This window comes from Chrysemys picta, chromosome 7, assembly GCF_011386835.1.
Source record: "Chrysemys picta bellii isolate R12L10 chromosome 7, ASM1138683v2, whole genome shotgun sequence".
NCBI lineage: Eukaryota > Metazoa > Chordata > Testudines > Emydidae > Chrysemys > Chrysemys picta.
In genome coordinates this window covers 110,673,523-110,701,473 of record NC_088797.1, presented here as the reverse complement: position 1 = coordinate 110,701,473, position 27,951 = coordinate 110,673,523, and the positions used below count along the sequence as shown (strand labels likewise).

The window sequence follows — 27,951 nt, the reverse complement described above, 5'->3', positions numbered from 1 at the left end:
TGTCCCCTGTGCATTCAAGTTAGGCAGCTTTCTTCTCCATGCTGGCTGGGCATGGTGATGGTGGTGGGGAGTCACAGAGCAAAGGAGAGACATGCTCCCTGTTCTCAGTTCAGATGCCTCGACCTTGACCCACAGAATGTCCCACAGCAGCCTAGAGGTACATCCTGCTCAGCAAGGGTGGAATCTTCAAGGAATTTAGCAGGTAAACTCTTAAGTCTCTGTTGAGCACAAGTGAACTGTGACTTTTCAAAGCCTTATAACTTGTCTAAATTTGGGTGAGTTTTCACACAGATGGCCAGGGACATCCCTGACACAAAGGCCACACACCCCGTCAAATTTTAAATCCCTGCTCAGAAGCACAGGACAAAGCTTTTCAAAGAAAACATCCATTTTTTTTTTTGACATGGACAAAAACAACATTTTCCCCTAACCTCTTTCTCAGAAATGGATTAACTGTTTTGGCTTAAAATTCTACTCCTGGCCTGCCACCAACCCCCTTCCCCTTCCTCCCCCCCACCCCAAAAGTGCATAGGCTGAGGCAGTCATCCAGTTTGTACAATTTTAGCCTAAACAGGGTCTTATAATGGAAGGTGTCGGTAACTTTAATAATAAGCAGTACTACCACCCCATCTATATTGTACATAAAATTTATATTACAATACACACACAAATCCTCCTCACCCCCCAAAAAAAATTCCCATACACACTAAAAATTCCACAGGTTCTGAGAGATGTAGATTTGATCTTTTCTCCAGCTTTCTCCAATGTTTGGAAAGGGGTGCTGAGCACATAGCCTACCCCGAATCTGATCTAGATCAAGTTTTCTTTAAAACATCTCTCTCTCTCTCTCTCAAAATAAAAGAATAACTCCCTTCCTCTTCCTCCTAAAAGAGTCAGAAGTGAGTTTAACATTGCATAATATTCCTTACCATCAGATCTATTTGAAAAGGGGGTCAGAGGATACTCTGTTTGCTTTGGATGGTGAGTTGAGGTGCATTAAAACTGAAGTGTTGAAATGCAAATATGCATGTTTCTCAACTCAGAGCACTACATTAACACAACGTTAATGTGGAGAAACAATGAAGAGTGATGTTACTGGAAGGCAGGAAGAAAATACTTCCCAAATAATTTTCAGTAACAGCATGTTCCACCAAAGGACAGGTGTGCAATTTTAAAAGAAAAGAGTTAAGTGGGATTAGGTAAAAGGCAGAAGTAATCAGAAATAAGGGGCGGGGGGAGGAGGGGAAGGAACAATCCGCTTCCCTTTTGTTTTGAGGTAAGTGCTATCAATCCTGTTTCTGTCAAAATTCTCTCTTGAGAGGGATCAGACATGGTAGAACTCATTTCCTTTATTACAGAGGAGTTGACATAACTCAATTTTCTCTCTAGCCCTCCAGAGTCATAGCAAGCTGTGCCCGGGGAAAAAAAAGGGAAAATAACCTTTACAAATAAAGCACTTCAGCTTGAAAAATCTGAATGGCCCACAAGAGACTGAAACAACAGGATTCTAAAAGGTGGTTTAAAATGTGTCATTACCTAAGTAAAGTGTAATCATTCTAGGTTCTGTAGGAACAGATTTGCTGTTTACAAGTTTATAAAAGCATCAATGACCGCCAGGTGAATTTTTTATGAAATAGTTTAGCAGAAACACAGAAATAAGAGAGGGAAAAGACCAGTCAGGTAAATTTGTCCTGCCAAGACAGGAAGTTCTCTGTAATATGTTCTGAATTTTTCAGTCCAATCTAATTTTGAATGTCTCAAGCAAAGGGGCTTCCACCACTTGCATTGGTATGCTATTGTACAGTCTAGGATATAAATTATACCCCACCTTGGACTATGCCAACCAATCTCATTCTCCTTGGTAGCTACAAATATTACTTTTTATACAGCCTTTAGTTACAGTTTTGTCAAAACATATATACACCTCTACCCCGATAGAACGCTGTCCTCGGGAGCCAAAAAAATCGTATAGGTGAAACCGCGTTATATCGAACTTGCTTTGATCCACCGGGGTGCGCAGCCCCCCCCCCCCCCCCCCCGGAGTGCTGCTTTACCACGTTCTATCCGAATTCGTATTATATCGGGTCGCGTTATATCAGGGTAGAAGTGTATTTAGCTTCTATATCCTCTCTTCTTACCAAGCTCTCCATTTCTTTTATCATTCTTTTTGCAATTCTCTGAATTCCCTCCTTTTAGAAAAAGCTTGCCTGTTTTGCACTACTCAGAATTATACATATTAAATGCTATCTTCCCAATGCTGAATAGTGAGGGATCAATACCACCACTCTCTCCCATCCCATCTATAATGCAATATCTCAGAGCACACAATCTAAAGTATCTTTTATTTGCTCTCTCATAACCAATTTGTTCCCTCTCATCACAGCTTCTTGTTTTTCATATTCCCCCTCCCTCTCACTGAATCTTGTGCATTGGGTTACAATCCTCAGGTACTTGACATTTGTTTGCATGTACATATTTACTTTATTTATATCTGCATTCCTAAAGAATGACTGCTCCTGGGCTGAACATGTGCATATATTTCTATGGTTTACATGACTGAACACAATGCCCAACAATATCCTGCACCATTTTAATGTGAAGGAAGGGAGATGGGGAAAGACATTCTAACTTTTGAAGTGCTGATTCCACTTTTAATGGGCTGCTCTTCAACGGACCACTAACATTATCTCTCTCCTTGTCACTTATAATGCCATCTTGGATTTTCTTGGTGTTCCCAGCTTGCACAACAGAAACATTTAGAAACTTTGCTGTAATGTTTCTCTGGGAAGTATGAATAGGGAGGATTAAAAAAAACAATTCAACATTTCATTCGAATGACTGTCATGATCTGCCTTATAAAAAGTAAGGCAATAAATTGAGGTATAAGACCTCTCAAAGCAATATATTTAGTGTTTTATGGTATCCTAAGACAATAGAAAGATTAACAAATGGCCTCTTCAAGCCTAATAAATAACATTATTTAGTCTACAGTGGTTATTGTACCTTGGTTTCAGTCAGTTGATGATAGAAACAGCAAGTTTATGGACTCTGAACAGAGTTAAGTTGGCTGAATGTTTATCCAAAGTTGAAATAATAACATCCAAATGACAGACAAGCATGAGAAAGATAGTTCTTCAAACTGAGAAACAAAGGCATGTATTACAAGTATGCACAGCCTCAAAAGGGCTTACATAAAACAGGATAATTGTGTAAACTTTTTTTCTAAATATTTCCTGTATCGTCATAATGTGGTTGGACTGAACACATCACCAGCAAAGTCCAACACATGATAATATCACCATGGAAATAGTTAAAAACTATACGGATTGCCGCCCAGGAATGTCAAAATATTGCATATTATCACAATCTGGCATATATCTTTCTGATCCTCAATGGCCAGGCAATATCCTCTTCAGTTCTGTTGAAGGAAACTAGTGGCATACATGTCAAAGGAAGAGGGGGTTAAGATACATCTGCACTACTTCAATATTTGGTACTTTTAAGGGAAGCTCCAGTAGTCAATGGACCAACGATTCCCCTCTATTCTGTATTGGTGAGGCCTCATCTGGAGTACTGTGTCCAGTTTTGGGCCCCACATTACAAGAAGGATGTGGAAAAATTGGAAAGAGTCCAGGAGAGGGAAACAAAAATGATTAGGGGGCTGGAACATATGACTTATGAGGAGAGGCTGAGGGAACTGGGATTATTTAGTCTGCAGAAGAGAAGAATGAGGGGGGATTTGATAGCTGTTTTCAACTACCTGAAAGGGGGTTCCAAAGAGGATGGATCTAGACTGTTCTCAGTGGTACCATATGTTCTCAAGCAGCAGTGGGGGATGTTTATGTTGAATATTAAGAAAAACTTTTTCACTAGGAGGGTGGTGAAGCACTGGAATGGGTTACCTAGGGAGGTGGTGGAATCTCCTTCCTTAGAGATTTTTAAGGTCAGGCTTGACAAACCCCTGGCTGGGATGATTTAGTTGGGGATTGGTCCTGCTTTGAGCAGGGGGTTGGACTAGATGACCTCCTGAGGTCCCTTCCAGCCCTGATATTCTATGAACTACAGCAGCCAAACATGAAGAAACTGAGTTGTATAGCCAACTGCAAGTACTCTCTGACACTGTGTCCTGTGTCAACAATATGGTGCAGGTAACCAGGGAAACAATGCTGAAATGGGAGGGAAAGGACACGCAAGGTATTAGAGAGCCAAGAACTAGAATAAAATTCACTGCACTCTATTTGGACAGTCAATTTGTACTTGTAAACATTATTTCAACCTAAGCAGAAAGAATACACTAAAATATTTTCAGAACAACTCCACAGGAATACAGTTGATTGTGTAAACACAGACACTGTGGAAAAACTAATTTTCTCATCTTAGCATTCTGCCAGATCCCAATATCATCATACCAGAGATCACCAGCTCCTACTTTCAGAGTTCAAGCTTTGCTCCACATGTCTGAAACAATTACCTCAGCCACATAAGTATTATTTAACAATATGAGAGCAAGGGAGAAAGTGGGATGATTTCACAAATTTTGGATTCTGAGCAGGGAACAGTTCTAAGTGGACTGTGGGAAAATATGAAATGTGATTTCCCCCTCCCCTCAAAATGCAAGGATCAAGATAACAGAAACAGTAAATAACTCTCTAAAATGTACATAAAACTGAGCATAGTTTGATGGAGCCAAACATACTATGGCAATTGGAAGGCTGAGATTTATAACTAGTCTTGAGGACCCTGCTGGACCAATTTAACTGTAGCTAATGCTAGTGCTGCTGACCAGTATTGCAAGCTGCTAAATTTACTGAGAATTTGATATAGCAGCAGATACAAAAGGTTTATGGCACAGAATAAAGCTAAAGTGGTTTCAAATAATTTGGAAAAGACCTTTTTGGCAGGAGTGCCCATTAAAAATAACCAACTGGGAATAGTGAAAACAGCCGCATTAAAGACTGTATAGCATGGACACTCTTCTGAAGCAGAGAACTGGGGTTCATCTGACCCTTTTGGTCATACTGTACCTAATCATCATGAGAGCAAAAATTCAGTAGCAGAAGAATAAACGGAAGACTATAGAACAACCTTAGGAAAATAAGTGCTACAAGTTAATGTGGAAGTCTGAGGGGAAAACAGAGAAATGGATACAGTTATAAGTAAGCTGAATAATATTAAATTCCCTAAATTTCATAGCTGTGTATTTTACTAATAGAAATCAAGTACAGTGGGGGAAAAAGGCTATGAAGAAGTGGAGCTCATAATCTTGGACTCTCAGAAATCTGCAAGGAGTCTGCTAATAGTAAGTGATACTATACAGCTTTTTACTTTTAAAACAAAAGTGCTGGAGAATATTCAAAAATAAAACCATGTGATTACTGGAGTGAAATGTGACCACCTTAAATTTTTTAGTGCAGAAGATCTTAAGGAGGCTCAGGCATTAAATTCAGAAACGGATATTTAAAAAAATTACAGACTGTGACAAAAAAGATAAAACCCAACTGGAGCCCTCAAGTAGAATGCTGCAATAGAGACACCCGCCAACAATGTGTACATCAAAAGAAGCTTATTTTGGCAGCTGTGAAAAGTAAAAAAAAGTTAAAGCATCTATCACGAGTCCCATATCTTTCCTTTGCAGAACTGGCAAAGGCTGACGAGTCTCTGTGTGTGTGTGTGTGTGTGTGTGTGTGTGTGTGTGTGTGTGTGTGTGTGTGTGTGTGTGTGTGTGTGTGTGTGTGTGTGTGTGTGTGTGTGTGTGAGAGAGAGAGAAATGAAATGGATGAAAATTAGGGGTTCTTTTCTTGTATCCAGCAAAAATGAAAATAATCATTGGGTATTATACATTGCACATACACAATACATAAACACAAGCAGCAGGTACATGTATGCAAAACTGTCAGAGTACAAAGTGGTTTTAGAAGCTCATTCAGGTTTAATAGCTGATTAGCTACAGGGCTCTTTGAAAGTAAATCTGCATTTAAGTAGCTTAGAGTCACCTTTAAGAGCCTACACAACTCCATTTTTTCCTACATCTTTGTTTGAGCCACATGTCTACCTTTTGTAACCTGAGCCTGAAAAAGGATCTTTTTGCATTTATTGTGTATCCATAAAGATCCCCTTCCAGGATTAAGGCCTTTTGATTCTTTGATATAGAGCAGATCAGTCTCACTTTTTGTCCTTACTGAACATCAAGTAATTTGTCAGTGCAAAACAATGATGATCATTTACTTGGACACTGAGATAAACTAAATTTAAAATTCAAACAATATTGTGAGTTACATTCACTTGAAAAGAACTTGCTATTAGATTAGACATGGGGAAAAAAAGGTTTATGGTAATTAGTCCTATGTAAATCATAGTAAATATGTTTTTACATTTTTATATATATTTTCTTTGGCTAATAGCTGCATATTTTTAGTGCTTTTTGACATTATGAATTAATAGAAAGGCAATTTAAAAAATAAAGATTTGCAATAAGATTCTGAGGAAACTAAAGGCCACTATTGCACACTTCAAACAAATTATGATTTATTTATATGTGCAAATACAATGGTAGCCTACTTTATGTCAAATGTATAATTGCACATTTAAAGAGAAAGCTTACCTCCATGTCCACCCACTTATTCAACCGGAGTTCTTATTTGGAAGCATAATAAATATTAGAGTAATTTATAGCTGTCTTTAGGTTTTATCCATGCCCCCCGCCCCCAACCCCAGGGAGATGTAGGCATCAGATTAAGGCATGCCATGCACTTAAATTGGGATTTTTCAGAAGCATTTAAGTGACTTAGTTTCACAAGTCCCATCCTAAATCCTACGTCTCTTAGGTGGATTTTAGAAATCCCACCCTTAATATTTTTGGAACTGTAGATTTGCTTGCCAACACTTATGGAAAATAAATAGTATTTTGAATGGCTAGTTCCATACTGTCTTACATGCATAAAAAAACCTTTTACAGTTTATGCCAAGTCATGGATGTCTGATGCATATATTTGTGGTAATCAATAATATATTATAAGGGATAGCTCAGTGGTTTGAGCATTGGCCTGCTTAAACCCAGGGTTGTGAGTTCAATCCTTGAGGAGGCCACTTGGGGATCTGGGGCAAAATCAGTACTTGGTCCTGCTAGTGAAGGCAGGGGGCTGGACTCGATGACCTTTCAAGGTCCCTTCCAGTTCTAGGAGATGGGATATCTCCATTAATTATTATTATTAATTAATTATATAAAGCACCAACAAATGTTGATTTTAAACAATGATTATTTCTGTTTAGCCATAAGGTATTAAAACATGAGTAAAATTCTCAGCTCAGCTGATCTCAAATATATACAATGCTTTTGAGGTTCAAGCCAGACTAGTAAGGGGTTGTGTCACCACCTGCCCTACAACTCTGGATACCTGAAATGTTATCTTGCTCACAGCCCTGACACCAATAGCCTGCAACAAGCATACAGGTCACACCTTTGCTTCCACCAACCAGTTACTTTTTGTAGACTGACCCCAAACACCACCCCCAGGATCAAATTTCCCCAAACAGTCTGCCTTAGTAGTATCCAGCCCTCTCCTGGAACACACAGGAGTTTTTTCATTTGTTGCTCCTTTAAAGGGACAATACACTGCAACTTATTAATTTAACTGGGGTTTGACAAACACTCTTATTTCAGTCACAGCATTCTATTTAACACTAAAACAAGTTTATAAAACAAAAAGTCACAGGTTTAAGCAATACCAAGCATGAGGAGTAAAGACTGAAAGGGTACAAACAAAATGTAAAAATATTCTTCTAACACAAACTCAACTTCAGCAAGTTACAATCTTTGCCTAAGCATGTTTCTCACCTATATTCACTTCCCAGAGACCTCAATCCCCTTGGCCGAAGGATTCAACAGTCTATGATTTCAAAAGCTCTGGCCCCTTGAATTCAAGAACTGATGGATAACTATGGGGCTCTCTCTCCTTTCTATTTACAGTCCTATTTACAGTCATGCTGCATGCTCTCTTCCCAAAGTTCATTGACACTCCCTCAAGAGGCAGGAAGGCTTCCTGAGGGTGCTATCTCCATCCCCTGCCAATTTGAATGTAGTTAGAGGTTCCACTGTTTTGATTCTGAACCTTAAAAGCAGCAAGTTAAATGATAAATGAAAGTACTGGTACAAATCAGAACTTACATTTTAGACCATCAGTGATGTGTATTTTAGAAGAACTGCCTTTTACAGAGCAAATTAATGTTTATTTAGCTGAACATTCTAACTTTAGCCACCGCTTGTTCGTAAAATGTGTTCAATAAACTCTTTTCTTACATAACCTATTTGTCTGCAAAAGAGTATTATGGTATAAAGCCATTCTACTTCGTTGAGGCTCTCAAAACCACAGAGACTGAAAATAAAAATTTACAAACACCTGAGTCAAAGCTAACTGATCATTGATTAGGGTAAAAAACAGCCACATCAATCAGTCCGACAAAACCTACGCCAAGAATAAAAGTCAAGATACGTCATTAGGTTCCCAAAACTTAAAATACCCAAAACAGCCAGCATCATGGCCTTCCTGTGGCTCAACAAATGTACCTACTGTAACTGCTCAAAGATCTAAAACAGCACAAAGCAAATTGTGAACTCAACTTTAGTGAGACGAACTTGAAATGCAGAATGCAACATTATTAGATGCTACAATAAATGTTGGGATATTGGGGCCCCAAAGTCTCTGGACTTGTACCCATTTGAGTCTCTTTCGGACTATGCTAAACGTATGATAAGGGAAAGGAATCCAATTATTAGAATAGTAAACAATTGTAGGAATGGTGTGCAAAAAATATGGCCAGAAATAAGCAAGAAGATAAATGTATTGCATTTATGCCAAGCTATTTTGGAGAGAATGCTGACTGCCTTAGGACGTAATGTATTAAATATATAAAAGGTCTTTGCATTGTATAATTTTTTTAACTGCCTTGTTTTCTAAACTTCTACTCATGTTAATCAATTCTGTCTCCTGCACTAAAAACAAAGTGTTTAATACTGAGATTTTTCAACATTTATCAAGTTGGATTTATGATTTTAACTTTGATAATTAGTAGTAAAGTGATATAAATGGTAAGACTGGAGTAAGTTCAGAAATCCTACTACTCACTTTTTTTTTAAAAAAAGAAAGAAAATATTAGATGTTTTTCTGCCAAGTGACGACATAAATACAAGACGGCCTGGGTTCAACAACACTCTCCTGAATGACTAGAATAATTTACTATTGTGTTTTACCACTAGCTACAGTTAGCTCAGAAATACTCTGGGCCTTAGAATATGTCTACTTACATGTTTGGAAAATTTCTGTTTAAGTAAGCTTTATGTATCCCAATAGACAGTAAGTCAAGACGTTACTACTTTGTATTTCTTTTGTTTTTTATTTCAGCAGCTTTACATCTGTTCTCTTTTTTCTTAAACTGCCATAACAAAATAAAAAAAATAAGTTGCACACAAATGAGTTAAACCACCAACTATACTATATGTTACTTAAATCCTCATGACACCAAGAGAGTTTATGGTATTTCAAGAATATATTGAAAAACATATCTACAACACAATGATGAGTAAGTGTATATTAAAAAATAGAAGTACACTTGCACAATTTTAGTATCTGTGCTGTACTGTATAAGTATAAGGCTTCGGCTTCACAGAGTCGGAAAACCAAAGAAGAAAACTATCTTCCCCTAATTGTACTAAAACAAACTTATACCCTAATCCAGCAAAAACACTTAAGCACGTCTTTATCTCTAAGCAGAGGTAGTTCCGGTCATCTTGCTAGATTACAGAGCAATCATAATGTAATAAAATATTTGAATGAATGCTCATTGTATACTATTCAACTGATGTAGTAGTGTAAACTGGTTTATAAGTACACCCCTACCCCGATAGAACGCTGTCCTCGGCAGCCAAAAAAATCTTACCGCGTTATAGGTGAAACCATATTATATCGAACTTGCTTTGATCCGCCAGAGTGCGCAGCCCCGCCCCCCCGGAGCGCTGCTTTACCACGTTATATCCAAATTCGTGTTATATCGGGGTAGAGGTGTAGCTCCTTATATAGATATAACTGTTTCGAATTAAGGAGTCTTATTGTGCTGAAATGGAATCATAGTTTGAGTGGACTCTTTGGCTAACACAACGCAGTTGAGGATTGAGCCCAAACAGCCCAAGACGGGTAGCAAAGATTTAACCCTAAACCTAAGGGAAAAAATTCATAAATCCCCAAAAAGGACAATGTTCACAATTTTAAGTCTCTCTCAGGAAAGGTTCACACCCATTATTTCTTTTCATTGCTCTTCTAAAAAATGCAATCAGCACATAGAAGGATCAGTTAAAAAAAAAAAAAAAAAAAAAAAAAAGCACATCTTACAGAGCATCTAGTTCTTATTGTACCACAGAGATAAGATACTTTTGTGGCAATCCTAAATTTTCTCCATCCCAAAGCATATTGTTTTGAAAGAACATATAAAAGGTTGAATGTGGGTTTTCAGTGGTGGGCAATGACACAAACTTGTTTCCACAGTACAGATCACAAAGTAAAACATGCTGTGGACCTAGAACTATACCAAGAAGTGGGTCCCATCTCTAATCCAGTTATTTTGGGGCTAACAATTCATTCAGCCATGTGATAAGGAAGGCCATCAATCATGTGAAGTCCCTTCATCATCGCCTATTGATCAGGCAGCTATTTTACAAAAGCCACTGTCATCAGCATCAAAAAACAAACAAAACAAACAGAAAAGGGTCTCCTTGGAAGGAAATGTCAGTTTAGATTCTAAAATGCAGAGTTTTAGTAAGTCCTTACAAACAGATAGTGCAATATCTCTACCAAAGCTACAGAATTATTTACTAGGAGAATCCCCCACAAAATATCACACTGTTATGGTTACAGTTAGATCACTGCTACCTCTGCAGTCCCATCAATTCCACTCCTGACTTATTAAGAATCATTGTGGAGCCAATTTAAGGCTCATTTCCCCCCTAGGAAATTGGCTGCCTATACTCCACAGCATCCTCAGGTCCTTCTGGAGGGAGGAGTGAAAGGCAGAACTCAGAAGTGGCTACCTCCAGCCCACCACACCAACCTTTTCTTTCAGTACTCTTAATCTAAGCATTTTATTTAATGTCTTAATCATCAATACAAAGCTTATAAATTGAGGTTGTGGGGAAAAGCAAAATTGGTTTCCATTCTCATTGGCCAGCACTTAAACACATAATATATTGGCTTTTAGAAGGATTGTTATCCCTTTTAGTATTATCAAACACACCACACCACCAGTAGACAATTAAACAACAGTTACCTGTAGCAAACAGAATTACACTGGCTAGTAAGAGGGTATAATGGAAAAAAATAAGCAACAACATAGCTGGGGGATTGTCTCTTATGTATTTGTTGTAAGTTGTCTTTTAGAACAGTAGTTTTTAAACCCACAAAATCAGTAGGTCAGCAGAATAAAACATTCATTCTTTCCTCTCTTCATTGCCTACCCATGAAATAATATATTTGTGCTGGGATGAACAAATCAGTTCCACTGTACTTCTGCTCCAAGCAACTTTGTTCAGCTAGTTAACAGTGTCATTCTAAACCTCTTTCCTCCCCATTCTACCACCCTTCTTACTTATGCAAACATGTCCCAACTACTCACCATTTTTAATTGGGGAGGGAAAGGAAGAGAACATATCATACACACTATCCAAGAAAAAAAAATACTATAAAAATCTCAGAAATATTCTACACACCATACAACACAAATGGATATTGCCAATTGTGTTCAGAACTGAAACACTTTAAATTCTTTCGTTTCTAATACAGTTTAATTATACAGCTGAAAAACATTAAGTAACTGAATAAAGAGAAAATTAAGTACATTTTTTAAACTTCATTTATGGTAATTCAAAAGCCCTAGGCACTGTCTGGAAACCGCAGTGTGTTTCTGTAGAAGACTTCACCTCATGTTTTGAAAGCAAAGACAACAGCTTGCCAAGCTTCCAGATCTTACTAGTAAAGTACCGGTAATGTCTAAGAGCCTTTGGGAACTGTTTAATTGGAATTAATCAAAACTTTTTTTAAATTGTAACAAAAATACTTAACGTCTCCACTGATTCTTCTGTCTGGGGCCCTGTTTGGTACAGTATGTCAAAGCTCTATTGCCCTCATGATGCTATTATTGAAAACAAGGCACCAGCCAAGAGCTTGCCTGACTCCACAGTCTTGGACTGGAATGCAGCGCCTCTAATATTAGGGCACTTGGACTGTGATTTTGCTTTTAAATTATATGGGCCTGAATAAATTTCAGCTACCATAGGATACTATGGAATAAGTTCTATAATGATTCTCTGCTATTATCTAAACACAACTAATTACGATCATCTGTGAAGGAAAAGTTGTCCTGGATTTCCTTCTAATTCCTGTAACCTATTTCTTTCTCTATGCACCATTTCCTCTATTTAATATGGGAAACAAAATAAAACAAAACTTTTGTCCATCAAGCTTCTGCAGCAGCTGTACATAACAGGCACAGAAACCTCTGTACCATTTTGGCCCCCATGCAAAGTCCATTTTCAGATTAATTTAACCACAAATGTAAACACTACAAATAACTCAGATCATGTTTCAGTTCAAAGCACCCTACAGCTTTGTATTCTCATAAAGAGATGTCTTTGTTTTATCCTAGAATATATTCACAACTACTGATTGCAGGCATAGATGTTGCTGGACATGAGTAAACTTGCACATAGCTTGGTTTGAGTACAATGTTAAACTGTAAACAAGAGTGCGACAGGCAGTTTGATTTCAGTGCATGGTTAAACTTTAAACAAAAGTGTAATATACTATTGTGCTAGAGATAGTGTTTTGGGGCTAGTTGAGATAAGTCAAATACCCTGAAATTATAAATTTGAAATGTAGATAAAGTGAGGACATAAGAAATTGGGCCATAAGCAATCTGCAAAGAACCTTACATAAGAACGGCCCTACTGGGTCAGACCCAGGGACCATCTAGCCCAGCATCCTGTCTTCAACAGTGGCCAGTGCCAGGTGCCCCAGAGGGAATGAACAGTGATCCATCCCCTGTCGCTCATTCCCAGCTTCTGGCAAACAGAGGCTAGGGACACCATTCCTGCCCAATAGCCACTGATGGACCTATCCTCCATGAATTTATCTAGTTCTTTTTTGAACCCTGTTATGGTCTTGGCCTTCCAACATCCTCTGGCAAGGAGTTCCACAGGTTGACTGTGCGTTGTGTGAAGAAATACTTCCTTTTATTTGTTTTAAATCTGCTGCATATTAATTTCATTTGGTGACCCCTAGTTCTTGTGTTATGAGAAGTAGTAAACAACACTCCCTTATCTACCTTCTTTACACCAATCATGATTTTATAGACCTCAATCATATCTCCCCTTAGCCGTCTCTTTTCCAAGCTGCAAAGTACCAATCTTATTAATCTCTCCTCCTATGGAAGCCGTTCCATACCCCATATAATTTTTGTTTCCCTTTTCCAAACCTTTTCCAATTCCAATATATCTTTTTTGAGATGGGGCAACCACATCTGCACACTGTATTCAAGATGTGGACATACCATGGATTTATAGAGAGGCAACATGATATTTTCTGTCCTATTATCTATCCCTTTCTTAATTATTCCCAGCATTCTGTTCGCTATTTTGACTGCCGCTGCACATTGAGTGGATGTTTTCAGAGAACTATTCACAATGACTCCAAGGTCTCTTTCTTGACTGGTAACAGCTGATTTAGACCCCATCATTTTATATGTATAGTTGGGATTATGCTTTCCAATGTGCATTATTTTGCATTTATCAACATTAAATTTCATCTGCCATTTTGTTGCCCAATCACCCAGTTTTGAGAGATCCTTTTGTAGCTCTTTACAGTCTGCCTGGGTCTTAACTATCTTCAGTAATTTTGTATCATCTGCAAATTTTATCCCTTTTTCCAGATCATTTATGAATATGTTGAATAGGACTGGACCCAGTACAGACTGCTGAGGGACACCACTATTTACCTCTCTCCATTCTGAAAACTGACCATTTATACCTACCCTTTGTTTCCTATCTTTTAACTAGTTACCAATCCATGAGAGCACCTTCCCTCTTATCCCGTGGCAGCTTACTGTAAACCCTATGATGTCCAAACCAATTAGATTCAAGAAGAATAGATGTTAGTAGGTAAGAAAAATGTATATAAACTGTGTAGCATGTGCCATGATTTGCAAATGTGGTATCATCCTACCTAAACCCTCTGCATTTGGACCTGGCCAGCATGGGTAGCCTTAGGACTTGAGTTCCTATTCAGACAATGCTGCTGTGCTGCCACTCAGTTAATCATTCTTTTAAACGCTAGGATATATTGCCAGCTAAACAGCTGGACTAGCTGAACATTTCCAACATTAAAATCTCACTAATTTGCATGGACTGGGACACATACTGTGCAAATTAGCAAGTAAACAAACTCAAACATAAAAATAATGCATCACAACATGACCCGTGTGTTAATTTATATTGTTAGTCATAGATTAAGTTTATTATACTTCCCAGAAAGGTACTGTAGTATACTAACAAAGTTTTAGTATGATCAGACCTCATTACAGCATCTGCTATTCAATCTTTACTGAAAGAGGAAGAGAAAGCTTTTTTTTGTGTAGATTACAAGATATGTCAGCCAACTCCTACTGTGAAGGCCACGATGGGAAGCAGGGGCAGGAGTAGCAGGAGTTCCTGGCTTCCAGCCCCAATAAAATCCACTAGCCAATGTTGCCTAATGAAAACAATTATAATGAATACAATCATCAAACCAGAAAAATCAAAAAGGATACAATGTGAGCTATATTATCTACAGCTAAATGAGTGATACAGTATTCAAAGTGTCACTAGATTCAGTAAATCTGGTTGTAAGGATGGGTCTACCACCTATGTCTGTGTGTGTGAGATTGTATTTAATTGCCATTTTCTTTCTAGAACACCAGACCTTTGATGCCAAAATGTCTCACCCATTATTGTGAAAATAGCCATGTGCAGGGCTACCAACAACCTCACATGGCCCAAGAGCCAGAGGTGGAGAAATCATTGTCTGAGAGGGCAAAGGTGCAAATATCTTTGTTAGTATGACAACCAATGTAATCAATTATGGCAGTTCTTCCCAACTTCTCTTTAATGTGGTAAAAAGAAATATCAAGATGTGTAGAGAAAGACATACACACAAGAGAGAGATTAATAGTGTCCTTATGGGACCATCCAAAAAATGACCCAATCTAATGGATTATTAAATGAATCTGAGCTATGACGATACAACATTAATCAGTTGCTCATTATAACCTGAGAAATATATTCAATATTCTGCCAAATTTCTTATACTTTCTCAAAATGACAAAACCAGTTTACAGAACTTGAAAATTTTTATCAATGCTAAAAAATGGAGCTGTATCCCATCACATCAGGTGTGGGACGACTCAGTGACTTCTGAAATGTAAACTCTGCTTATGGTACTAAAAAAAAAAATAATCAAAGCTTTGGCTATATAAATCACAGAGTATGGTTCTCATTGTGCTCATGTGAATTGCTTTATAGTTGCCATGGAGTTCACGAATAAGCCTACAAAGAAGATTTAAGAGTTCTGTTGTAATCAGTGAGTTTATGACTGCGTAGGGTCATGCATTAGACATGATAAACTTCTCTCCAGTGTATCATTCACAGGACAGTTTATCTCAGGCTTGTTATGGTGATCTCGAATTAATCTTTTTGGCAGCTCTCTTTGACAGCAGTAGTCAAATTGCTCCTAATAACTCTGGAGCCATTAACCCCTGCAGATTTCCTTTGCAATTCAGCAATCTTTTAAAAAAACAGAAATAACGGTACAAAGTGGAAAGTTAATGCATTGTCTTACTACAGTTTAGCCTCGTTAGACCGTAACACACAAATTAATAAGATTACACAGTTACTGTAAAAAGTTCCACAGGAAGGTAGTCATAAGCCAAAAAAATTTAACATAAGGTAAATTTAAGGTAAATTTGTAAGCTTACTCCTAATGCACATGCCCAAACACGAATGATGTAAAAATTTAATCTCTAGAGTTTTTAACTTATCACTGAATGACTAATTCATATGATTATTTATAAACATATACCACTCACACAAGACAGACGGAGCGTTTACATTTGCCAGATATTTTATTTTATTTGAAATTACTTATAGACTATACAAATGAGTTTGAAAATCTCTGAAAAACTACATGGGAATTTGTGTGTTTAATGTGTATTCATAAACAAATTATCAGTCTTGTACAAAAGACAACAAATGTGAAGATTTAAGTGGAGTTTTCCCTCCTCTATCAAGAAAATATCCATTAATATAGCACAGAAGTAATACACACTCCAAACAACAAAGTTTAATAAAGCATTTCAGAAGAAATTTGTCCTGTGAGTTAGGCATTACCCTAGTAAATGTTGCCAGGTAGATAACTAGTACAGTAGCAAGTCCATGCCATACAAATGTATAGTATTTGAGGTTGAACTCTCTAATGCTTAAATAAGCATATTCACTTACGGCCAAAGGTGTCTGTTTTCAGACACATGACCACTAGTTTGGTTATTTCCTCAGAGGAAAAAAGCTGTAATGAATAGGAGACTTGGTCACATAAGAGGGAGCAGAGAGGCCCACAAAAAGCTGTGTAACAAGCATTTAATTCATTGCTGATTCAAGCAGACTGGTTTACAAAGTCACAAATGTATTTATTTTCTTTTATGTCAGCTGTTTTATACTCCAGTTATGTTCAGCTTGGTATAAGGAACAGACTCTGCATATACATTTAGAAAAGCACAACTAGAACTGTATGTTTTTGTATTTTTTTCTAAAGAGGCTTCAGTTGACCATAAAAAGGTAGCATTGAGCAGCAGTGTTTCAAAAAACAAATGTATTAAACCGCCCTAGAGGCGTTTTTCCTGTAGGAGCAGAACAGGATTCCATCTGGTTTCCCACGGGCAAATGATGCTACTTTGCCCAAACACTACATGAAGCTGTATCTATGTTCAACAAACACCAATGTTTTATTTAATTACATTTAAAATGTAATTGGTATCACTCGGTGCCTCATCAGAAAAACTATCACTGCACTACCTTAGATGTTTCCTTCACAATGACTTTCCACCTTTAATTTTCATCTTTATCTGTGTTGCTTAATCAGCTAAGAGAGTGATAAGAAAACCTGTGTCAGGCCTATAATAGCGCTTCCAACAACGTGAAGTGATAAAAGCTTTCATTTTAGGCTAAAAACCAAGCTAGTGCTTTACATTATTTTCCCCCAGACCCAGCAAATCCTTTGCATGCAGCTCCATTAGGCCCCAAACCAGCAATGAGTTTCATATAGACTTAGGGTTGCCAGGTATCCAGTTTGAGACCGAAACACCCAATTGAAAAGGGACCCTGGTGGCTCCGGTCAGCAGCGCAGCGGGACTAAGGTGCCTGCCTTGGCTGTGTGTGGCTCCCAGAAGCAGCGGCGAGTCCCCCATCCGGCTCCTAAGCGTAGGGGCAGCCAGGGCTCTGGCAATGCACCCACCACAAGCACCACCATCGCAGCTCCTATTGGCCAGGAACAGGACAGTGCGCAGAGCCACTGGAGGAACATGGCATTGCTTCCAGGAGCTGCCGAAGGTAAGTGGCGCCCAGAGCCTGCATCCCCTCCCCTCCTCTGAACCCCTCGATCCCAGCCCGGAGCACCCTCCTGCACCCAAAGCCCCTCATCCCCAGCCCCTGCACGCCCAGTTGGAGCCCTCACACCCCCCCGTGCCCCAACTTCCTGCTCCAGCCCTAATCCCTCTCCCACACGCTGAACCCCTCAGTCCCAGCCTGGAGCACCCTCCTGCACCTCAAACCCCTCAGCCCCAGCCCCATCCCAGAGCCTGCAACCCCATCTGGAGCCCTCACAGCCCCCCGCACCTCAACCCCTGCTCCAGCCCAGAGGACCCCCCCCCCCCCCGCACCTTGAACCCCTCAGCAGAGCCCAGAGCCCCCTCCTTTACCTTAACCCCCCCCAGAGCCTGCAAACCCAGCTGCAGCTCTCACCCCATCCTGAACCCCAACCCCGAGTCAGCCCGCTGAAAATGAGCAAGAGGCAGGGCAAGGGTGTTCAGTTTTGTGCGAGTATAAAGTTGGCAACCCTATATAGACTCTTGCATTTGTATGGAACTCATTGCAGGATTGAGGCTTTGGTTGGACTGTGTGCGCAAAAATGAGAATATGGTACACAGTGTCTGGTGAACAGTACTATGCACTGTAACTCTGGAGGAAAAAAATGAAGATCCGCCAGTAATATTTAATGAAGAACCAGTAAGACAACATAAAACAAAGCAGGGTTTTTGTTTTTAAAGACAGTTTGTTGATGTCTATCTCCACAGCAATTCAATACAGTGAAAGCAGGGTGTAAACGGATGTTTTACTCTTCCCTGAGTAGCAGCGTGACAGCATTTAGTGGTCAGTATTGACTGCTGATGCACTTTACTGTATACACTGTGATATACTATCCACAAACAAAAACCCTGTAATTAGAAAACAGCTGAGAAAGTGATCTGAAACATCGTGCAAGAGTACTATCCTAGGGCAACAAGAAATATGTAAAACTATCTACCAGTCATTGGCATTCCACGGAGAACTACACATTTTGTTCCTTTCTCCCACATCTTTCATCCTCCTCTACTATCCAAATAGTTGTTTTTTCCAGGATGTTTTAGAGCCATTAACTCAGTCTTCCTCAGCTGGGTACTGGTAAAAGAGGTTTCCAGCTGAGATAGAATGAAGGTAGAAACCAAAAATATCCTGTATGGAAGAAAGTAACTTTTTTCTTTTTTTTTTTTTTTTTTTTTTTTAAAGCAACTGCTTCCCAAAGGATTTGTGTAAAACTAAATGCAACATAATACAGGTATTTATTTAATTAACACAATACCATTTTAACCATGAAAATTTGTATAATAAAATACAGACCATATGCATATACATGCATACCAATCCTACTGGTTTTAAAAGCATCAAGATTATTTGATTTTCACATGAATGAGTAGTTTAAAAAAAAAAATCACAACTGCAGTAGATCTAAAAGTTTCAGATTTTTTTTTTTTTTTTCCAAAACAGAATTTCACTTTTCAAGGCCTCTGCCAAAGCAACCTGAATGTTTTTGTTGTTGTTTAAGGTCACATCTGTTTGTAAGCAATCTATTGCATTTCCCTGCACACACAATGGCTACATAGTTATCTTGATACTTGCTCAGGAAGGACCTATGGAAGAGGAAAGGGGTGGATTTCTGAAGCAATACAAATGTAATAGGTTATTAGAACGTGTCCACTATGTATACATTTAGTTAAAGATAAAAGCAAAAATGTCTCCCTTGCAAAGTAAGAAGTGAAAAGCAAAACCAATAATATTTGATAAACATTCCAGCTGAATAGTTCAGATCCCTATATGAACCTTCATGGATCAGAAAACAAGTTGGAAATCTTGCATGAAATTCTATATTTGCTTGATCTGGATGGGTTGAAACCCCATTTGATGGAGGGTTCACCTCTCAATAGCCTGTGCTTCATAGGGGGATAAGTAACCGATAATTCACACCTGAGGGAGAATTAGGCTTGACAAACACTGATTAAGGATGGAGCCCAGCTGGGCAGGAGCAGGTGGGGCTAGTATAACACCAGGAAATGAGGGCAGAAGGTGGCTACACTCTGGAAGCCTGTAGTCACTCTTGTGGCTTAGAGAGGGAAAGGAGCCCCAGGATAAGAACAGAAGCCCTGGGATCCCAGCCCTGAAGAAAGGGTATACCCAGAAGGATGATATGGCAGAAAAGGGCTCCAAGAAACGGTAGCAAGGTTTAGGACAGCACAGACATTGGCCGCTGATTTAAGTATCTCTGAACTGGAACCCAGAATAGTGGGTGGGTGGGTTTGGGTTCCCCTACCAGCCACTGGGGAAGTGGCATAACTTTGAGTTGGAGGACTGCCAGGAATGATACCCGCTCAACCAGTCCAGTGAGACTTTGATTCTCCGGAAGGGAAACACTATAGTTACTTGGCCGGGGGGCCAAGCCACGAAAAGGGATCATCCTGACTCACAAAGAGGAAACAATGAGGAGTACTTGTGGCACCGTATAGACTAACAAATTTATTTGGGCATAAGCTTTTGTGGCCTAAAACCCACTTCATCAGATGCATGGAGTGGAAAATACAGTAGGAAGATATATATAGCAGTACATGAAAAGATGGGAGTTGCCTTACCTAGTGGGGGGTCGAGACAAATCAATTAAAGTGGACTATTATCAACAGGATGAAAAATCACTTTTGTAGTGGTAATCAGGGTGGCTCATTTCAAACAGTTAACAAGAAGGTGTGAGTAACAGTAGGGCAAATTAGCATGGGGAAATTAGTTTTTTTTAGTTCTTGTAGTGACTCATTCACTCCCAGCCTTTCTTGAGGCCTAATTTAATGGTGTCCAGTTTGCAAATTAATTCCAGTTTCTCGTTGGGGGTCTGTTTTTGAAGGTTTTTTGTTGAAGAATTGCCACTTTTAAGTCTGTCATTGAGTGTTCAGGGAGGTTGAAGTGTTCTCCAACTGGTTTTTGAATGTTATAATTCTTGACGTCTGATTTGAATATGGCAATGTCTACACCGTCAGCATAGAGCGATTCAATGGGACACTTTACAGAAAGCAGCAGTACAGCTGTGCTGCTGTAAAGTTGTAGTGTAGACATAGCCTCAGGGGCAATTCCTAAATATAAGGAAGAGATCCCCATGCTGCTTGGCATGGATCAGACCTAAAGGAAGTATAGAGCTACTTATTATAAAAGCTTATATTATCTTTTAAAATCTAAGACTAACTCATTTGTGTGTGTACATTTCCTGTTTTAACCTTGTAAATTCTTCTTGTCTTAGTTAACAAATCTAGTTAGTTTGTTACAGGATTGGCTACAGGCTTCGTCTTTGGTTTGAGATGCGAGTACACTTGGTTAAGTGACTGGTCCTTTGGGACTAGGTGTAACCTGAAAATTGTGATTTTTGGTGTAAAGTGACTATCTATAATATAGTCCTTCTTGCCTGGGTGGCAAGATAGACTGGAATGCCCAAGGGGACTGTCCGTGACTCAATGGTAAGATTGTTATAGTGCTTTAGGAGTTAACACTTTGCAACTGTGTTGGGGAAATCTAATTATAGAACATACCACCAGTTTGGGGTTTCTGCTCTGCTTTTTGACGGTCTGCCCTAAGGTTGGCAATCATTGTCATGAGCCATTCCAGACACTGTGACATTTGGCATACTCAGCAGGATTCACATGCCCACAAGTCTGCTGGATTTATAGATCATAACCCAGCGCTGTTAAAAGTTTAAACTGGATATTGAGAGTTTTTAATAGGTTAAATGAATAGACACAATGAGTGGACCACAATCATATGATGGTCTTGAGACAAAAGACCTTGAAAAGTTATGTAAGGAGAGGGGAATAACCCATAAAAAGAGAGCCCCAGATCAGATACTGAGAGCTTTGCTCATAAGTTCTGACCAGGCATCCACACACTTTCCGGCCCCAGACACTGCAGGGGAACCGGTCTGCTTGCAACAACAGTCAGCCCAGGAAGAACATGAGCATTAGAAAATGATGGCGGAGCTGCGGATCAGGGAGACTGAGGCAATCCAAGCAACAGTCAAAGCCAACAAGCAGGCTGAGGAGAGAGCCCACCAAAGACGCATCGAACATATAGTGGCAGCCAAAGCCAATGCTGAAGCTGAGGAGAGGGCCCACTGGAAACAGATGGAAGTTCGCACATTGCTGCTCAAAGTACTGGAGCAGCAAAAGGAGTTTCCTCAGCCGGTGAGTACATCCCCGCACAACACTGGGAAGTGGGAGAAACAGTCTGCTCAAATTTATAGAGACTGTGTAGAAAAGTTTCTGTCCAACTGTGAGAAACTGCGTGGGATAACAAGATTCCAAAAGATAAGAGGATGCCCATCCTCTTCACCAGATTAAAAACTATTGTCACCTTCCCAGTTAATGATATGGAGGAGAGTGATGCTATGGTATATAAGAAGAAATTTAAAGAAAATGTATTGAAAAGATTTAAGATTACCCCTGAATCCTATCAATTGAAGTATAGAAATCTTAACAATATCACTCATGTTGAATACATGATAAAATGTGTAATTTTATCAGACAATGGATGATGGGGTAGGGGCAGAAGGTGATTATGAAAAATTGTTTGATCTGATGGCCCAGGAGCAATTGTTATGAGTAGTTACAGATGAGGTGAAGGCAGCCATCTTGACAAAAAAAACTTTCAGTTTTGGAAGCTGCAGCAATTCCTGATGAAACTATTGAATCAAGGGCTCACAAGGATGTAAATCTCAGAGGAAGGGAAATCTCCATCCCCCTGGGTTAAGAGGGAGGAGGGGGTCTGGGAATAAACCTAACCCCAACTTTCAGAAAAAAACCCAACGGAGGCCAGGTTTTAAAACCCTCTGCCCTAAAGAAAGGCAGATAGTCTGACATCACTGTGGGGCTTCCAGGCACATAAAACCAAATTGTCCAAAATGTAGTCATCCCACAGTCCACATCCACAATCCCCAAGGTAAGTGCCCCTACCATCGACCCAGAGACAGCAGAAGGGGAGGTGAAAGACCCAGTGAACTATATTAGGACTGAGTCTTGGGAAGATAGTGAAGAATGTATTAAAAATGCTAAGGTAAATGGCATAGATTGTGTCCCTCCAGCCCTTACAGTGTCCCAAATCACTTTGGTCAAGAAAAATTTGGTAAGGGAGGAATACAAACTCCCTGGTAAGAATTTAAATATATTAAGTTTGGCAGAATTTTCTATAATTGCACCACTGGATAATGTCCACCTTGAGTGGGAGGATTTTAAAGGAGATGTTATTGTGGACATCAGAAATCCTCTTCCTGCTGATATTTTAATAGGCAATAATACTTTAACTATGGCTAACCAACTTAATATAATTAGTCACAGCCAGAAAGAATATGGCACTAACTCACATGCTTTGTCCGTGGACAGCAGGAAGGACTAGGGACGGGGAATACCCACAGCCCTTTGTCAGATGAGGGATTTGAAAATTCCACTGCTCTGCCAGAGTTTGCTCTGAAATTAAGTGGGAGTCCAAAGGAGATGAGGAGTACTTGTGGCACCTTAGAGACTAACCAATGTATTTGGGCATAAGCTTTCGTGGGCTAAAACCCACTTCAATGGATGCATGCAGTGGAAAATACAGTAGGAAGATATAAATACACAGAGAACATGAAAAAAATGGGTGTCAGCAGTGTAAGAGATTAAAGGGACCCAGCAAGTCTCTTTGCAGTCATTGCCAGCATCAAGGTGGTGTTCACAGAGCATCTATATATGTATTGTAGGGCCTTTCACTAAATCTTCCAGGAATGGAAAGAAATATATACTTGTTGTGGTGGATTCGGCCATCAGCTACCCAGAAGCCACAGCTCTACCTAATGTAGAAATTGAGATGGTGGCTACTGTCATTCACCTTTTTCAGCAGAGTAGGTTTCCCCAAAGAAATCTTGTCAGACTTTGGTGCAAATTTCATGTCTGCAGTTTTCAAAAAGTTATGGGAATTGTGTGGAATGAGGCATATAAAGGCTGCCCCTTATTGCCCAGAAACTAATGGTCTGGTGAAAAGATATAATGGGCCTTCAAAAGCTATGCTGAAGGTGAAAGAATGACTGGGATGAAGGTCACCAAGTGAAAGAATGAATGGGATGTTACTCCTTTATTTGTTATTCACACATAGAAGTGTTCCCAAAGAACTACTAGCTGTGCCCCCTTTGATCTCCTTAAGGGATACATGTGAGGAGACCCCTAGATTTGACTCAAGGGTCTTGGGAGGCTAGTACAGAGGAGACAGGACAGCTTGTAGGGGAGGATGTCACTCATTTTAAAGAGAATTTAAAGGCTATGATGGATCCTTTGAAATCCTTGAAAGGAGTCAGGTGGTTCAAAAAGCTTGTTATGATAGGTATGCTGAAGAAAGACCTTTTGGCATAGGTGATTTGGTATTAGCGTTGATTCCAGTGAAGAACAAAATATAAGAGTGTTGGGAAGAACCTTCTGAGGTGATAGAAAGAATGAGGTCACTTATGTAAGGAAACCCCATGACAGGGGAGCTGTGCAAATAGTATGTCAATAGATGAAAGAAAGATGGCAGTGAATCTGATCTGTTGCGCTGATGAGGGAACGTTTACTGTCCCCTTAGTTGATTTTGTCAGGGAGAATAAGGAAGAAGTTCCTCTGGAGAGCATTGAGATCTGGGAGGGTGTGAACCCCACCCAAAAGCAAATGTTAGACCTTTTACAACACCACAGGCAGGTATTTTCTAACCAGCCAGGTTTAACTGACAAGATTGTACTTTCCATTGAAACTACGGGGCTTCCCCCTTCTCCTAGCAAGCATATCGTGCTAAAGGAGAAATGCAGAAGAAAATTCAGGAGGAAATGGGAAACATTCTGGATATGGTGATTACTAAATCAAAAAGCCCCTGTACATCTCCCATTGTGATGGTACCTAAAAGGGATAAAATCAGGAGATTGTGTGTGGACTTTAGGAGGTTAATAGCTACCACCCGACCTGACCAGTATCCCACACCTTGAATAGAGGATCTACTGGATCTATTTGGGCAGTGGAAAACTCATAAGCACACTGGATTTGACTTGTGGGTAATTGGCAGTAATTGAGAATTGTCCCTTATATGCTGATGCCCAGGAAAAATCAACTTTTACAGTGGAATCAGGAAGCCATCTTATGTCATTTCCATTTAAAAGGAAGCAAAACTTTGAATTCTCTCTTTAACTTACTTTCAAAAGCAGTCATAATAGATAAACTTCAAAGCACTGTACAGACATTAAATTTGTAAACTATCTAAGGGGAGGGTCTACACTTAAAATGCTGTATTGGTGCAGCTGCACCAATGCAACTGCACTGCTGTAGCGCTGAAGTGAAGATGCTCTTATGCAGATGGGAGAGCTTCTCCCATTGGCGTAGTTAATCCACCTCTCCGAGAGGCGCTAGCTATGTCGATGGTAGAGCTGCTCCTGTTGACATAGCACTGTCTACACGGGGACTAGGTCAGTATAACCGTCGCTCAGAGGTGTGGATTTTTCATGCTCTGAGTGACGAAGTTATACCGATATAGGTCTGTAGTACAGACCTAGCCTAATAGGTATCATCCTCATTTTACAGTATATGAGAGTCAAAATGTTCAGAAGTGACTAGTGACTTTAAGTGCCCAACCTGAGACATTTTTAAAAGTGCCTGATTTTCAGAAAATGCTGAGCAATACATTCTAAAAATTGGGCTCTTTTTAAGTGTCACAGTTTGGGCAACCAAATATTGAGGCATCCAAACTCACTTTTGAAAATCTTGGCCAGACAGATGGAGTGATTTTTCCAAAAACCACATTGTGTTTCAATGCCAAAACCAGTAATGTAACTCAGGAGTAGTCTTGACTGCCAGTCCCTAATCAAAAACACTAAATAGAACACAGCTTTCAAACTATGGGGATCTAAACAGAAGTGAATGTTGACATGTAGCCGGTGATATTACTGTAGAGTAGTATCCTAATCACTGGAAAAGTCTACTGAAGAAAAGTACCATCCACTCTCTTCCCCATCATACTACATGAATCTTATATTCTTGTCCAGATAAATGTTGTTTAGTCTTTAGATAGCTGACCAGGAGTCAAGACTTCTGGATTCTAACCCCAGCTCACTGCATGACTGCAAATCACAAACTTTGTGTTCAATACCTCATTTGTAAACTGGATATACTTTACCACACAGAGGGTTTTAGCTCAAGTTTGTACAGTGATTTCAAGATGTAATTTCCACATATTATTATTCCACAAGTGGAGGACTGACATACACTTCTTTGCTCTCTTAACTTGATATTAGAGATTTCTAGAGTGGTGGCAGCTGTAACAAAGGTTGAGCTCAGAGTAGTTACACATTGTCTGCATTCATTATAACTGATGCTACTATTAGAAGGCAATCAGTCAGTCTGGAAGAGATCTAATTTGCCATTGAAGGACAAACCAGAAGTGTTTATTCTACTGCTACAGCACCTGTCAATTTTAGTTTGTCTTTTATCAATCCCATGAGAAATCAAACATATTGTATGCTGGAGTTTGCTTCTTTCTCCACTGAGAGAGAGAGAGACACGATTATCGTATGAGAGGGTAACAATTTCAGTCTATAAACTATGATACTCAATTAAGAAAAAAGAATAGATGCCTGTGATCTGAGCTAATTAGTCCAACATATAATGTTACTGATTTTGCAGTATGTTTCTGGTATCGCACTATGTAACTATTTATTTGTGTATGTTTTGATGTACATTTACTGTTACAAATAACCCAACAAAACATTCAACCCTGGTAACTCACTAAAAACATTTAATAGATTTAAGCAGGCTTAGTCTCAAATCCTCCTATTTTCCCTCCAAAGCAATCTCCCATCTCATTGTCATTTTCCATTGTCAGGCTAAGTATTAACATGACAAAGAATGGCTGGTTGATATCTGATTAGATTCTGAATAAAGAATCCATCACTAGGGTACAAAAGCCAGCTCTATTTTGTGTGGAGCTAGTGAAGTACTTTGCAATCTTTTCAGCACTTCAGTGGCAGAGTAACAACAGCATGAGGCTGTAAGCAACATCCTGTTGGACTGTACCGTGTTGTGGTTATTTCATTTCTGCCTATGCAGCAAATCCAAGTTTACTGAAAAGGTTAACTAAATTCCCTGGTCAGGGAACTGTGAAAATGCCAGGACTCCTGGGAATTAGACAGCCAACTCTGGATTTTGCGGATGTGAAATTGCAGACTACTACTGAACACATTTTCACCGTTGCAGAAGTGATGTTGAATTCCCTAAAAATCAGCACAGAAATTGGCTCTGAAGCTCTGCCGAATTCCAGGGGCACTGCTTATGACCACAGTCAGTCTGAGGTATTTAGTTTAAGAATGATTAATCACAGATGAATTGGCCTTTTGTTTCTTTTCTGCCATTTCAGAGCCCTTTCTAGTGTTCCATCTATCTGATGTCTGGCCACGTCATGATACTGAAGTAGACTGTTTGAAATAATTCCATTTACTTTGGCCTGCATACAAGTCTGGATAAAGAGTTTAGTCAAAACACCTCTTCATATCACAGAATGTCCTTAAAACAGTACACAGAGATAGCAGGGCAAGAAGCTATTAGCTCTGTTTCACACTTTAAAGTACTTCAGTTTTTATTTACAAACACTTAAACACACAGTTTATGCAAAAGCAGATCATTGGCCAAAGTAAGCGACAATGTGAAATAAAATTAAAATTAATTTGCATGTAACTACTAGAATTGAAGGACCCTGGGAAAACCCAGAGGGCAAGCAAGCTCAGTCTAAAATAACACACAATAAAATAAAACTATTTCATAGTCAATACTATTTTATAGCAAACTACACACTAATTGTTGAAACCAGAACAGGAGAAACAAAAAGCAGTTTGATACCAACCACGAGAGAGCCAGGATGCAACAGTCACAGAAAGTGTAAAGGAAGCAAAATACTAAAAGGTCCCCAAAACAGTGTAAGAAAAAAGACTGGAAGAATTAGGTTGTTTAAGCATGTGTAGCCACTGACCAGTCAAAGTTCTCCATTCTGAATTACAAAGCAGGAAGCAGCAAATGGAGGCTCAATAGAGAGAGAGAGAAAGGATCCTTCCCAAGGATCCAAGATCTCTGGAGTGATTGTTAGCTGAATTTGGTTATTTGATCTCGTAACTGTACCAGTAAACACAGACCTTTAACTGGGAAATATTAAAAGTTGTTAAAATACACAGGAACAGTCCGAAACCACCATCACTATAAAATAAAATGCTTTTTTGTGCTTGGAGCTTTGTC

General features: G+C 39.3%; 1 protein-coding gene across 17 annotated transcripts in view; it reads right to left on the bottom strand.

The window, feature by feature from the left end:
- ATE1 (arginyltransferase 1) overlaps positions 1–27,951 on the bottom strand; it is a 154,728-nt gene that overhangs the window by 41,791 nt on the left and 84,986 nt on the right. For 2 of the 17 annotated variants that reach the window (XR_010589310.1, XR_010589311.1), the window contains one exon: positions 3,004–3,139. The exons of the other annotated variants lie outside the window; for them this stretch is intronic. The gene's annotated coding sequence lies outside the window, so the exon portion shown is untranslated. The remainder of the gene's footprint in view (positions 1–3,003; positions 3,140–27,951) is intronic. 17 annotated transcript variants of the gene reach the window in all.